The sequence below is a fragment of the Somniosus microcephalus genome, chromosome 5 (genome assembly GCF_052327205.1).
Source record: "Somniosus microcephalus isolate GS21.2 chromosome 5, FLI_Smic_1.0, whole genome shotgun sequence".
Classification (NCBI taxonomy): domain Eukaryota; kingdom Metazoa; phylum Chordata; class Chondrichthyes; order Squaliformes; family Somniosidae; genus Somniosus; species Somniosus microcephalus.
Genome location: NC_140991.1, coordinates 197,162,815 through 197,176,391, shown reverse-complemented (window position 1 = coordinate 197,176,391; position 13,577 = coordinate 197,162,815). Strand labels below are relative to the sequence as shown.

The window sequence follows — 13,577 nt, the reverse complement described above, 5'->3', positions numbered from 1 at the left end:
TCTTTTTCAGCCTTGTGTGTTCCGAGTATGGAGGCATCCATAACACCAATGGAGCCTCCACTTAATCCTATTGTTGCGGCTGTACCCCATGGGTCAAAGTGTTATTTTTGTGGCCAATCTAAACACCCCAGACAAAGATGCCCAGCCAGAGAGGCTACCTGTTTTAAATGTAAGAAACGGGGACATTTTAGTAAAGTGTGTAAGGGTAATCCTGTACCTGATGTCTTTTCTGCTGCCGCCTATCGTTTTACTCCAGCCTCGGTTACGGTTGACCAAACCATACTGTGTTCCTTGTCAAAATCTATGATGAACATCAAGCTTAATGGTCGTCCTACTGGGTGTTTGATAGACTGTGGCAGTACTGAAAGTTTTATACACCCCAACCTTGTTAACTCCTGTTCATTGAAGGCGTATCCTACTCGAAGTGAAATCGTGATGGCGTCCAAGTCTATTACCTCGGAGGTAACTGGATATTGTAAATTCACATTGACCATTAAGGATACGGAGTATAAGGACTTTAAACTCCTCATATTACTTCAGTTGTGTGTGAACTTAATTTTAGGCTTGGACTTCCAGTGTCAGCATGAGAGCGTCACCCTTAAGTATGGTGGATCCCAGCCTCCGCTCACAGTCTGCGGCCTTTCTACTTTAAACGTAAGTCCGCCTTCTTTGTTCGTGAACCTTGCTCCAATTGTAGACCTATAGCGACAAAGAGTCGACGGTATAGTTCAGAAGATAAAAAATTTATAAAAGAGGAAGTGGAAAGGCTTCAACGGGAGGGAATCATCGAACACAGTAATAGCCCGTGGCGTGCCCAGGTGGTGGTGGTTAAAACTAATGAAAAGAAAAGACTTGTGGTCGATTATAGCCAGACTATAAACTTGTATACCCAATTAGACGCCTATCCTTTGCCTCGTATTTCTGAGATGGTGAACCAGATAGCTCAGTACCGCGTGTTTTCCACCATTGATTTAAAGTCTGCCTATCATCAACTCCCCATTAAAATAGAAGACCGACCTTATACGGCCTTCGAAGCTAATGGGCGCCTGTACCAATTCCTTAGGGTGCCCTTTGGAGTGACGAATGGGGTATCTGTCTTCCAACGGGAGATGGATCGTATGGTGGATGAATACGCGTTGGAAGCAACATTCCCGTACCTGGACAATGTTACTATCTGTGGGCGCGACCAACGGGAGCATGATCAAAATCTCGTGAAGTTCCTAGAGACTGCAAAGAGGTTAAACCTGACCTACAACGAAAACAAGTGTACCTTCAATACTACACGTTTGTGTATTCTTGGTTGCGTTGTGGAGAATGGGGTAATCGGGCCAGATCCTGAAAGATTACGCCCGCTTAAGGAATTACCTTTACCTCACACTGTAAAAGCTTTAAGAAGGTGTCTGGGATTCTTCTCGTACTATGCCCAGTGGGTGGCTAGCTACTCAGATAAAGTCCGACCTCTTATTAAGTCGACGTCTTTTCCGCTATCGGCGGAAGCTCAGGAGGCTTTCCTTAATATCAAACGGGACATTGAGAAGGCAGTGGTATGTGCCGTGGATGAGAAGATCCCTTTTTAAGTGGAAAGTGATGCATCTGATTTTACGTTGGCAACAACTCTTAATAAAGCTGGTAGGCCAATAGCTTTTTTCTCTCGTACATTACAAGGACCAGAAGTTCGACATTCTTCAGTGGAAAAGGAGGCACAGGCGATTATCGAAGCAGTCAGGTATTGGAGACATTATCTCGCTGGCCAACGTTTTACGCTCATTACTGACCAGCGATCTGTGGCCTTTATGTTCAATACTAAGCAGAGAAGCAAGATCAAAAATGATAAGATTTTAAGATGGCGAATAGAACTGTCAACATATGACTGTGATATTCAGTACAGGCCTAGAGTATTCAATGAGCCATCGGATGCTTTGTCACGAGGAGTATGTGCTAGTCTATGTATAGATAAGCTTCAAAGTCTCCACGACGCACTCTGCCACCCTGGGGTTACCAGAATGAACCACTTTATTAAGTCCCACAATCTACCCTACTCTATTGAGGAGGTCCGGACAATGACCAGTACCTGTCGTGTTTGTGCTGAATGCAAACCCCGCTTCTATAAGCCGTCCGAGCCAGCTCATCTTATTAAAGCAACTCTACCATTTGAGCGTTTGAGCCTCGATTTTAAAGGTCCCCTTCCATCGAGCGACCGTAATGTCTATTTTCTTAATATTATAGACGAGTACTCTCGGTTCCCTTTTGTTATCCCCTGTCCGGATGTGACTAGTGCTGTTGTAATTAAATGCCTCTGCCAACTGTTTTCCTTGTTTGGCATGCCTAACTATATACAAAGTGATCGGGGTTCTTCCTTTATAAGCGAAGAATTGCAACAGTTTTTGCTATCGAAAGGGATTGCAACGAGTAGAACTACCAGCTATAACCCTCGTGGTAATGGGCAGGTCGAGAAGGAAAATGCGACAGTGTGGAAGGCTATCGTACTGTCTCTGAAGTCGCGAGGCCTGCCGACCTCTCGCTGGCAGGATGTCCTGCCAGACGTGCTGCATTCCATAAGGTCTCTTTTGTGTACAGTGACAAATGCCACCCCTCATGAAAGGATGTTTAGTTTTCCAAGAAAAGCTACTAATGGAGTATCGTTACCCACATGGTTGACGACCACGGGCCCTGTGCTGTTGCGCAGACATGTGAGAGGCCACAAGACTGATCCACTGGTGGAGGAAGTACAACTCCTCCATGCTAATCCCCAGTATGCGTACATTCAATATCCGGATGGGCGAGAGGATACGGTCTCTATTAAAGATCTTGCACCTGCTGGAGCTCGAAAAGAGTTCGACTCTGAGAGTAGAGTTTTCAATCGTGGTATTGGACCTTCAGAGACACAAACCCTCAGTGTGGAAAACACTGATGATTCTGGGAATTCGAATGAACCGGAGTTAGTACTCCGGGAGGAGCCTCAGCAAGAGTTACGTCGTTCCCAGAGGACTATCAGACCTCCTGACAGACTGAATCTATAGCAGGGGGTGAATGTGATGAAATACCTCTGTGTTCTGGCATTTGTATTGTCTGTTGTTGTTGTACTTGTTAATGTCTGGAATGTTCTACAGGTGTAACCACTAATGCTCCTCCCTAGCCCCGCCCCTCTGGATCCTCCGGATTGGTGTGAGTCTTACTTATAAGAGCTGGGTCTTACTCATAAGGGCTGGGTCGGTGATGAATGATGGTTGCCCTGTGTTAACTTGATGCCATGTTCTTACTTAATAAAAGCCTTTAGTTTTAAGCTTTAACCTCTTGGATTCAGGCCGTTATTTGGCACATCACTGGGTAAAAGAGATAAGTTTTAAGGAGCATCTTAAAGGAGGAGACAGAAGTGGAGAGGTGAAAAGGTTATGGGGGGGAATTCCAGAGCTTAGGGCCTAGACGGTGAAGGTACGGCCACCAATGGTGGGGCAAAAGGAGTGGGTGATGCAGAAGAGGCTAGAGTCGGAGGATTGCCAAAATCTCGGAGGGTTGTAGGGCTGGAGGACGTTACAGAGATAGGGAGGAGCGAGGTCATGGAGGTATATGAACACAAGGATGATAAATTTAAAATTTCTGCTGTATGCTGGCTGGCCGCTATCAGGCCAGGGAGGCCAGGAACAAGGTAACTGTAGGGGGCAAGGGTCACAATTGTGGAGGGGGCGGTTCCGGGCAGGCAGTGGCCCGTATTACTTATCTGGGACGTGGAGGAGCACTCTAGGCCTCATTGGCTCTGTCACCTGTGGAACTGATCGGACAATGCATGGCACGTGCTTCGATCAGTTCTCTCCTAAAATGGCAATCAGGGGCCTATGTACATCATAGGACCCCAACTTGCATATTAAAAGGAGCTTACCATTGAAAGATTCAGGTGCTTCGGCCGCCCAGCGGTACGAGAAGTCCCTGTTCAAATGTCAGTGGGCCGATCGTCAGAGTTGACGAGGCGACACATCTTCCAACTCCATTTTGAGACTATTACTACCCTGTTAATGCCAATTTTGGGGAGTGAAAATCGACCTCTGTGTCTTTCACATCCCCACACACACTTTTTGCACATTCTTCTGTCTTGTCTGTAAGTCTGCATTACTTCACTGATGACCTTTTATGTCACCTTACTGTTTTCTAGTTAGCAGTTTGCAGGTAATTTAACACATGCACTCACTCTCTGTGATTGGTATATCGTTAGTCCTCTCCCCCTCTCCTCTTACCTTTTGCTCTCTATTTTTCCATCTTTACTAAGATGCCTGATTATCTCTTGAGTCTGATGAAGGGTACACACCTGAACTGTCATAACCTGTTTTTTCTCTTTACAGATGCTGACTGGCCTGCTGTGTATTTCCAGAACTTTCTGTTTTTATTTTACATTTCCAGAATACGCAGTTTTTTTTTCTATTTTACTCATGGTCGCTGTTTAGTATCTCTCACAAATGGGAAGCTCCAACTAAACTAATTTTTTTTGATAATGAATTCAGCCACTGGTGAAGGGAAATAATTTATAATTTTAGTTAAAATCTAATGCAGTTTTTAATACTCTGAGTCCACAAGAATTGTTTAAGGGCACATAAATGTGTATGGGTACAGTTTCAGTTAAATATCAACAAGAAGCAAATCTCAGAAGAGGAACTTCATTTTTTTAGCATTATTGAGGTGCAATGTTGGTCTAAATGTAATGGACACGTGGCCCAGTATAATGGATGGTGATGAAAGGAAACCATTTGCTGAAAATCCAAATATGATTTTTCAAGTTATTATAATAGCATATCATTTTCTACTGATGTGCAAGCAGGACATGCAGAAAATTCAGAGCTTAGTCCTGTTAAAATGCAACCATTTTCAGTGAGGAAAGACCATTCATGAGGGATTATTTTCCAACTTCATATTTATGTTGAGGGAAAATTTAGGCACACTGCACATGATTTTCTGTGCATTTACTAGGCTCACTATCCAGTGCAACACAGAGGGAATGTTGCATTGTCAGAGGTGCTGTCCTTTGGTTGAGATGTAAAACTGAGATGGCTGTCGTATCAATGAATGTTACAAATCCCATGGCACTATTTAAAGAAGAGCAGAGAGTTCTCCTCATGTTCTGGCCAACATTCCATCCTCAACCATTACCACTAAAACCAGACGAACTGGTCATTTGACCTTGCTATGTGGAAGATTGCTGCTTCATTTACCTACACAACAGTCACTGCACTGCAAAATAGATTACTGTATGTGAAGAAGCATTGAGATATTCCTGAAATATCATGAAGTACTGCAAAAATGCAGCTCTTTCCTTCTTTTAAGGTGTAGAGATGAGATTTTATGACCTAGAAATTGGATTAGGCCTGAAAACGGGCGATGTCACGGGCCAGCGCTATTTGTATGCGCTCATTGAAGGTGGTCCAGGCAGCAGGCAAAATTCATGCTGCCTGCTCATTATAATGATTGGAGCACTGATATCAGCACTAAACATGCTGCTGATTGGCTTACCGGACAACTGGGGGAGGGGGCAATATCTGGTGCAGTCCAATGGCCAGTAATGTTTGGCCCAGGCTCTCTGCACTACCTAAAGAGGTTCTTTCTTGCAGCAGCACCTCATTGTCAGTCTGGCTGAAGACAGGGCTCAGCAACTAAGGGAGCGAGCATGAAGGTTCTCGGATGCTGCCCTGGAGGCCTTGATTGTGGCCGTACAATGAAGGTGGGCTGTCCTGTTCCCACAGGGTGGCAGGAAGCCATCCAATACCACTTGCAGAAGGCTCTGGGAGGAGAGAGCTGACTCCATCATAGTCACCAGTATGGTCCCAAGGAACTGGTTCCCATGCCGTAAGAAGTTTAATGACCTCACACGGCAGGTCAAGGTGAGTGAAGGCTTCAGCAAATACCATATCCCACCAACTGCACCACAAGCCTCACACACTGCTCAATGCAGCACACCCCCATCACTGACCTACTAACAATCTCTACCTATCACCACTCATACCTCACAATCATGGCTTCACTTCACCCTCACAACTTTACCACTGCTGCAACACTCACACCCACATCTCACACCTTGCATGCACTAACAGCTATTCAACTATGACAGGCACATCACCCAAACACATTGCACCACACTCACTCACACACTTCCCTTTCACTTGCAGGCAAAGGTGGCACAGAACAGAAGGGAGCAGTGGCAGAAGAAAGGTGGCCAAGCCCCTATACAGAACTTCACCGACCTGGAGGAATCCGTGCTTGACATAATTGGAGGGGCAGTGACAGAGTCTGTGGCCACGGGAAAAGTTGAAGCCGTTGTTGATAATGATGGCATGGGCATACCTAATCCTTCTTCTCACATCCCACTTCCCCCTCATCCCACAATCTCTTCTCACATACAAGCTGCTGATGGTGTGTGCATGGATATCTTGTTTTACCCATGCCTCCCCTCATCACAACCCGACCCTTGTGCCTTTCTGCTTTCAGATACCCAAGAAGTGCCACCAGCACAGCTTGTCCCTGAAGTTGTGGAGGAGAGTGATGGAGGAGAAGACACACCGTCCCTGCATCTCACACTCGCAGATACCAGCTCAGAAACTGGCACTGCGCATACTTTAGAAGGCAGTATAGAGGCGGGATCTGCACATGGTGAGGCACCAGGCACCAGTGGACTGAAGTAAGGCCAGGGGGAAAGGGTAGCTCGGGGGCCAGCTCCCCGGAGGGAGAGTTCACGCACGAGTTCTGCTGCACACGACTCAGATGATGACCTCGATGGGACAGACTTCAGAAGAAGGGTGATGGGCATGCACACTGAATTGCTAGGTGCAATGGCAAGCCTGACAGGGAGCCTCTTGTCAGTGTCAAGGAGCATGGAGGAGTCTGGCTCCAACATTGGACGGGGCTTTGCGCAGAAATTGGAGCCCATGATTTCCAGGCTGGAAATGATGGACAACTCCAGGAGAGAATTTGTGGACCCAGCCATGATGCTGTGTGTGATGGCCAATGTTGTGGCTTCCATTGCAGAACAGGCGGAAGCGACTCAACATCTCAGTGCTGCAGTGGAAGCTCAGACTGCTCTCCTGCAGGCTCAGCTTGCTGCTACGCAAGCTCAGACTGCTGCCATCGTGGCTGGGTTTACGAGTCTTGAAAAGGGCTTGCAGGGTGTTGCAGCAGGCCAGCAATCTCTCCTCCAACAGATTGCTAGGAATGCTGAGGCGCCGCCGCGGGGGAGTAGCAGTGGGTTTGTGGATTAAGAACCTGCTGTCTTCTCTCAGGATGACAGCATTCCTATTCCCACCACTGCAACTCCGCCACTGCCCTTGTCACTGCCCGTCATCCAGCCAGCCTAGACAGCTGCCACCCATGCCGAGGTGGTGCAGTCTACAGCCGGGCCTTCTAGGTCCACAGCTGGTCAAGGTCATCCTGCAAAGTCATCTGTAGTCCCCTCCACTGAAAGTCAGCAGCCTTTCACCAGCCATGCTGCAGCACTGGGCGAGCATTGCGTAGGAGCACTAGAGTAGGTAAAGACACGCGAATGACAGGCGCTAAGGGAATGCACAAGGGTGATTTGTTGATATTGGAATGTTGATTGGATTCGGATAAATTTATGATTTTTGTTTGGAATGTGTGTTTTGTGGTGACTCTCATTTCAGCTTTCAGGAGGACACTGAGGTTCCGTGACAGAAGGATGGTATAATGGGGAAGTGGTGAGCAACGAGGATCTGGGGTTTCATTCACTCGACTCGGAGTCTGATGAAGCGTTCACAGACAGCCCATCTGGAGCAGGGATTTGCTGCCTGCCTCCTCCCTGCCTCCTCTTCCTCATCCTTTGCCCCCTCCTCCTCTCCACTCCTCCTTCTCCTGAGGTTATCCTGCAATCACTGCTGGCAAGGGCTGGACCCTCATGATTGCCAAGTTGTGGAGCATTCAGCACGCCACGACAAAATGGGACACCCGCTCCGGCGTGTCCTGGAGGGCTCCTCCTGTGCGGTCAGGGCAGTGGAACCATTGCTTTAGCACCCCAATAGTCTGCTCGATTATGTTCCTGGTGGCAGCACGGCTCTCATTATATGAGTGCTGGGCACGCATGGTGCGGTTGCGTAGGGGAGTCATCAGCCAGGTGTAGAGCGGATAGCCCTTATCTCCAAGCAGCCACCCATGGGTTTGACATGGTGACTGGAAGATTGCTGGCACACCGGACTGGCGCAGGATTAAGACATCATGACTGCTGCCAGGATAGCAGGCATTCACCATCATGATGCACTAGGTGTGGTCACAAAACAACTGCACATTAAGTCAGTGGTAGTCTTTGCGGTTACAGAACATCTCAGGATTGGTATACGGTGCCCGCAAAGCCATGTCTGTGCCATCGAAGGCGCCCTGCACCATGGGGAAGCCCGCTATCCTGGCAAAGCCACATGTGCGCTCATCCTGCTTCTCTCTGATTAGAGAGAAGACAATGTAGTTCCTTCTCCTGGAGTAGAAAGCTTCTGTGACCTCCCGGATGCAGCGATAGATGGTGAACTGTGAGATGTTAGCTACGTCTCCTGCTGCAGACTGGAAGGATCCACTGGTGAAGAAACTGAGGGCCACGATGACCTTGACTGCCAATGGGAGAGCCGTGTTCGCCCTGCTCTGAGGCTGGAGGTCTGGTTGCAAGAGGTGGCAGAGTTCTGTGACCACCTCCTTGGTGAAGCGGAGCCTCGGAATACACTGCTCCTCGCTTAAGTGCAGGTAGGAGAAGTGCTCTCGGAAGACCCTAGATTGGTAAGGCCTCCTGTTGAGAGCCTTCCTGGTCCTCCTCTTCCTCCCTCTGCGCGAATCTTTTCCTCTTCTTCCCTGCCTCTACTCCCTGTCCCGAAGATACTCAAGTGCAAGGGGGAATGCCAGTAGAGCCTCCATGTCTGTGAGCAAGTGTTGTGAGCAGAAGCCTTTAAATGAGAATGAAGGCATTCTCCACTTGCAACAATGCTCCCTGTCACCTCAAGAACTTTAAACAAGTTTAGAAAGCTGCAAGAGTTGCAGAAAGTTACATAGAGCCAGTCAAACGGAGAAACCATGTCAGCTGCAAGTTGCTGATGATCCCTTTAAATATTGTTTCTTGAGGTTCCTACCTGCTGCTGAATGTTTGGTAATCTGGTTGTGATTAAGAGAGGGCAATAAGTGGCGCGGCAATGGCGAAAGTTTCAGATCGTGTGTCAAGTGAGTGACGCACACTCACTGATGTCATGATCTGCCTCATTTCCATTTCTGCAGCAAGCGCAGGCAACGGCAGCACTGCCGACCTGCCGAAAACGGCAGCCACCACGGGACCTGCCGGAAACGAGTCGGCTGCCATTTTTTCCTCAAAACAGGCCTTAACGGCTGACGCTAAACCCTCAAATTTATAGGCCAGTATCTTTAAATGGAGAGATAGTTTCTCCCATTCCTTTCCTATTTCCTTTCTGGTGGGGCAGAAATTTATAAAAAGTGATTGTGCATCATCTGAAATTCAACGGTTGGTTTATAATAACAACATTTCTATAAGGCTCAATACATTGACAAAAAAGAGGATCAGGAATGTTAAAAGCATTGTTAGAGGAAAGTCCTATGGATGTTTCTGAAAGCAGAGAGGGAGTTCTTAAGGCAGAGATGTTGAGTCAGGAATTTCCAGAGGGAAATGCTTCTGAGGTCTTACTCTTATTTGCTGTCAATTAGTTCCAAGTATGCAGTTATTTTAACTCCTAACTGTTCATCTATGCTAACCTGTGGTTCTATTTAACTTGTACATTGTTTCAGAGTTGCAGAATTTTGCAAATATATAATTCAGAAGATTAAAAGACAGTTGGCTTATGTCTGGGCAGATCTGCGCCATTCATATCAGGAAGATCCCAAGTTGTCCCCGGTCAGTGTTTAATTAACTGAGCAAACTCTTTATAAATCACTAGTTAGGCATCAGCTGGAGTATTGTATTCAATTCTGGGCACCACGTTTTAGGAAGGATGTCAAGGCCTTAGACTGGGTGCAGAAGAGATTTACTAGAATGGTACCAGGGATGAGGGACTTCAGTTATGTGGAGAGACTGGAGAAGCTGGGGCTGTTCTCCTTAGATCAGAGAAAGTTAAGAGGATATTTGATAGAGGTATTCAAAATCATAAACAGTTTTGATAGAGTAAATAAGGAGAAACTGTTTCCAGTGGCAGAGGGGTCGGCAACCAGAGGACACAGATTTAAGGTGATTGTCAAATGCACCAGAGGCGACATGCAGAAACATTTATTTTATGCAGCAAGTTGTTATGATCTGGAATGCACTGCCTGAAAGGGTGGTGGAAGCAGATTCAATAGTAACTTCCAAAAGCATATTGGATAAATACTTGAAGGGGAAAAAAATTACAGGGCTATGGGGAAAGAGCAGTGAAGTGGGACTAATTGGATAACTCGACCAAAGAGGCATAATGGGCCTCCTTCTGTGCTTTATCATACTTTGATACTATACTATGGTTAGAGGGAGTTTACAATTGACCTTAAGGTAGGGAAGAAATCAGCAAGCATTCCTGCTCCTGATTGCTATCCATTGGCTACTGTTGGAAAATACATGAGTGTGAATCTTGGATGAGAATGGAATTGAATTCTGTTCTCATACCCCCGCCCCATTCCAATCAAATACCACTCTGTGTACTTTGGATTAAAAATCTGTTTTAAACGCAGACATTAAAATTTCTGTAAAATAAATAAAAATAAGCCTTTTATAAGAATTTATAAACATTTCAAAAAGAGCTTTGCGGCACCTTATGTGGCAAAAATGCATACTAATCATCCTTTTGCTGCAGTCATTGCATTAACAGAGATACAGAGGTATTTTAATTCTGGCGTAGCAGGAAATACAGTGGAAAAACTGAATAAACCAGAAGCTAATCGGAAAAGGGAAAGAAATATTCCTTTCAAGTAAAAAGTTTATCCTGTCTTCCTGTATTTCTTTCTAAAACAGATGCTAAATACATGCCTCATTATATAATTCTTTCTTGCTTTATACATTGGCTCATTTACATAGGATTACATTGGATATACAGCACAGAAACAGGCCATTCGGCCCAACCAGTCCATGCCAGCGTTTATGCTCCACTCGAGCCTCCTCCCATCCTTCCTCATCTAAATCTGTCAGCATAACCCTCTATTCCCTTTTCCCTCATGTGCTTATCTAACTGCCCCTTAAATGCATCTATACTATTTGCTTCAACCACTCCCTGTGGTAGCGAGTTCCACATTCTCACCACTCTCTGGGTAAAGAAGTTTCTTCTGAATTCCCTATTGGCTTTCTTGGTGAATATCTTATATTGATGGCCTCTAGTTCTGCTCTTCCCCACAAGTGGAAACACTCTCTGTATCCACTCTATCAAAACCTTTCATGATTTTAAAGACCTCCATTAGGTCACCCTTCAGCCTTCTCTTTTCAAGAGAAAAGAGACCCAGCCTGTTCATCCTTTCCTGATAAATATACCCTTGCATTTCTGGGATCATCCTTGTAAATCTTCTCTGTACCCTCTCCAGTGCCTCTATATCCTTTTTATATAATATGGCAACCAGAACTTTATGCAATACTCCAAGTGTAGTCTAACCAAGGTTTGATACAAGTTTAGCATAACTTCACTACTTTTCAATTCTATTCCTCTAGAAATAAACCCTAGTGCTTGGTTTGCTTTTTTATGTTTGCTTGTTAACCTGTGTCGATACTTTTTTAGTGATTTGTGTATTTGTACTCTGAGATCCCTTTGCCCCTTTACCCCATTTAGATTCATATTTTCCAAGTAATTTGTCACCTCCCTATTTTTCTTATCATAATGTAATACTTCACATTTATCTGTGTTGAATTTCATTTGCCAATTATATGCCCATTCATTAAGTTTATTAATGTCCTCCTGTAATTTGTTGCAGTCCTCCTCAGTATTGACTACCCCCCCCAATTTGGTGTTGTCCGTAAATTTAGAAATTGTGTTTATGATTCCAAAGTCTAAATCGTTAATATAAATTGTGAATAACAGTGGTCCTAGCGCTGATCCTTGTGGAACACCACTTCCCAGCTTCTGCCACTCTGAATAGCCACCCTTTACCCCCTACTCTCTGCTTTCTGTCTTGAAGCCAGCCAGCTATCCATTCTGCTACTTGTCCCCTGACTCAGCATTCCCTGACCTTATTCATTCGTCTATTATGTGATACCTTATCGAAAGCCTTTTCAAAATCTAGATAAATTACATCTACTGCATTACCCTTGTCTACTCTCTCTGTTACCACTTCAAAAAATTCAATTAAGTTGGTCAAGCAAGAGTTTCCCTTTTGAAATCCATGCTAACTATTTATTATTATTTTTGATTTCTAGATGTTCTTCCATTTTTTCCTTTAGTAGGGATTCCATTATTTTTCCTATCATTTGTCAACAATGCTTCCACAAATTGCATACCCTGCAAAAATTGTGCAAGAATAACTGCACAACTATAACACATTCAGGGACACTCAATTTTTAAATATATGCAACACCACAAAAATGCTGCAATCATCACGCGTCATAACACTTTTCAAAGAAAATGGCAAATCATGTTGTAGAACCATACTTGTTTGGAAAATTTGGGCAACTCATTACACTGGTGTATATATGGTGGCTTCCATCTTTGTTCCCATGCACTGGGGTTTGCCTTTAAACTATAATTCTCTTCATGTGCCTTAAAAAAGTGCGCAAGATTTTGTACGCAAGCATCAACTTCAAATGTGGTGACATACAGTGGTTGATTTTGGTCTTGTTATCGCCCTGGTTTTTGGCAGGAACAGGGCGTTAGCGAGACCAAAATCACTGTGCAGTACTTACCACCCTGCTTCCCTTTACAATCTATATCAATGACTTAGATGAGGGGACTGAGTGTAATGTATCCAAGTTTGTTGACGATACAAAGTTAGGTGGGAAAGTAAGCTGTGAGGAGGCTGCAAAGAGATATGGACAGGTTAAGCGAGTGAGCAAGAACATGGCAGATGGAATATAATGTGGAGAAATATGAAGTTATCCACTTTGGTAGGAAAAATAGAAAAGCAGAGTATTTTTTAAATAGTGAGAAATGTTGGTATTCAGAGGGACCTGGATGTCCTTGTACACAAATCACAGAAAGCTAACATGCAGGTACAGAAAGCAATTAGGAAAGCAAATGGTATGTCAGCCTTTATTACAGAGGAATTGGAGTATAAGAGTAAAGGGGCTAGATTTTCAGTATAGACAGTTTTGGGGCGCTAACCTTAGCGCCCGCCCGAAGTTAGCGCCCGCCCCAAAGTAGCGCCCCGTTGCCGGAAATTCAGTGGCTTCGCCCTAAGAGGTTGGTGGAGCGCTAAAAGAGGCGTTCCACTACTATCTTTAGGCGCTAAGCCGGCGGTGCAGAGCGCAACACCCGAGCTTGGGCGCAGCGCATGGCAGATACTCTGGTGCCAGTGAGCTCTTAAAGGGGAAGGGTGCATGTGTTTTTTTCAAAGGCAGAGTCTGGGGGGGGAACGATGAGGTGGCGGTGGCGGTGGCGGTGGTGATAAATACACCGTTCACAACAACACACTGGATCCTTCCACACAACACATGCAGACTGCCG

The 13,577-nt window shown here is 45.4% G+C and overlaps 1 protein-coding gene and 1 pseudogene across 4 annotated transcripts in view; one reads left to right on the top strand and one right to left on the bottom strand.

Annotated features, from left to right (window-relative positions):
- Nucleotides 1-13,577, bottom strand: part of LOC147117508 (retinoic acid receptor beta-like) — a 334,754-nt gene that overhangs the window by 81,653 nt on the left and 239,524 nt on the right. The window lies entirely within an intron of this gene.
- Nucleotides 1-13,577, top strand: part of LOC147117509 (uncharacterized) — a 54,261-nt pseudogene that overhangs the window by 34,337 nt on the left and 6,347 nt on the right.